Here is a 1397-nt window from a genome sequence, read left to right as displayed (position 1 = left end):
ATGGAAAGGTCCCACTTTCTAACTTAAAAATATCTGCCTTAACAAACTGTATAATATTTATAGTCCAGCAAATGTTGTCCAGTAACTGTATGTGTAAACATGGTTTTATATATGAAGGATTTTAAAAGTCTTGACATTGCAATTTAAAGGAGACATATTATGCCCCTTTTTACAAGATGTAATATAAGTCTCTGGTGTCCCCAGAATGTGTCTGTGAAGTTTCAGCTCAAAATACTCCACAGATCATTTATTATATCATTTTGAAAATATCTATTTTGAGTGGAAGCAGAAACACGCTGTTTTTCGGGCCTGTGTCTTACACCGTTGTCGCTTGCGAAAACACAATAACGGCGCAGTGGGTGGAAACTTACAGATTAAGGGGCGGTAATATTATAATGAGATCCCTTTGCCACGTCACCAAGGGAGTGAAATCAGACGCGCTCGTTTTCTCAGACGCAGAAAAAGGCTTACCAAAACAAAGTTACTGGGTTAATCTTTTTCAGGTGTCGTTGGTTGGTAGATGCACCGGGGTCCTGATTATAGCACTCAAAACCTGGAAAAGTCACCTTTAAACACTTGAACAAGCTGGGCTTAAAATTACACGGTCCATTTCTCTTCAGACATCATTAAGTTTGCTGCAAGATCAAACCCAAACATGGAGAGAAGAACCAGGAAAGTGGAAGATAAAAATGCTTTTTGTAATGTAAAGTATTTGTGGCAAAACACTTGGTCTGTGTGTGAGATCCTGCACACATCTGCCACATTTAACGGTCAGAACCAGACACGGAGGTTTTAGGGCTTCCTATGGCTTTCTCCAAACATAAACTCATGCACATGTGGAGAAAAGAGTAAACAAGAACTCACCAAACGTTTTCCATTCCCCATGGATCTGGTTTTGATGTGCTTTGCATCTGGTTATATTTTTTTGTACAGTAATGCAATCAGTTCTTCCATGGCAGCCTCGCAATAAATTCCATCTTTATGATGCACTTTGTGTCTGGCTTCTTCACAACTCCAGTCTGTTTTCAAGTGCAAACAGGCTTAGCAAGGTGCGCATATGGAGGCCCGAGACAATTCACTTCATCACCACAGGAGGACGCCATTCAGCTGTGCTTGTGCTTGTGCAGTGCTTGTTTCTGTTAGCAGGAAAAAAACTGTATACAATGGTCATGGTTTAGTGGTCAGGTACATTTTTACATAACAATACCAGATTTATTTATTTTTTTTATCAAATGCTGATTTTTTTTGTATTATTGTTGTTGTTTTTGTTATTATTATTATTATTTTGGCCGCTGGCTGTATTTGTAAATGGGTTAAAATAGGCTACCTATTTTAAAAATGGGAGAAAATGTTGGAAAATTTTTAAATACATTTCCAAACATTTTTTTTTTTTTTTT

This window comes from Sinocyclocheilus rhinocerous, unplaced genomic scaffold (assembly GCF_001515625.1).
Source record: "Sinocyclocheilus rhinocerous isolate Xijiao unplaced genomic scaffold, SAMN03320098_v1.1 scaffold875, whole genome shotgun sequence".
Taxonomy (NCBI): domain Eukaryota; kingdom Metazoa; phylum Chordata; class Actinopteri; order Cypriniformes; family Cyprinidae; genus Sinocyclocheilus; species Sinocyclocheilus rhinocerous.
Note: the sequence above shows the minus strand (reverse complement) of the source record.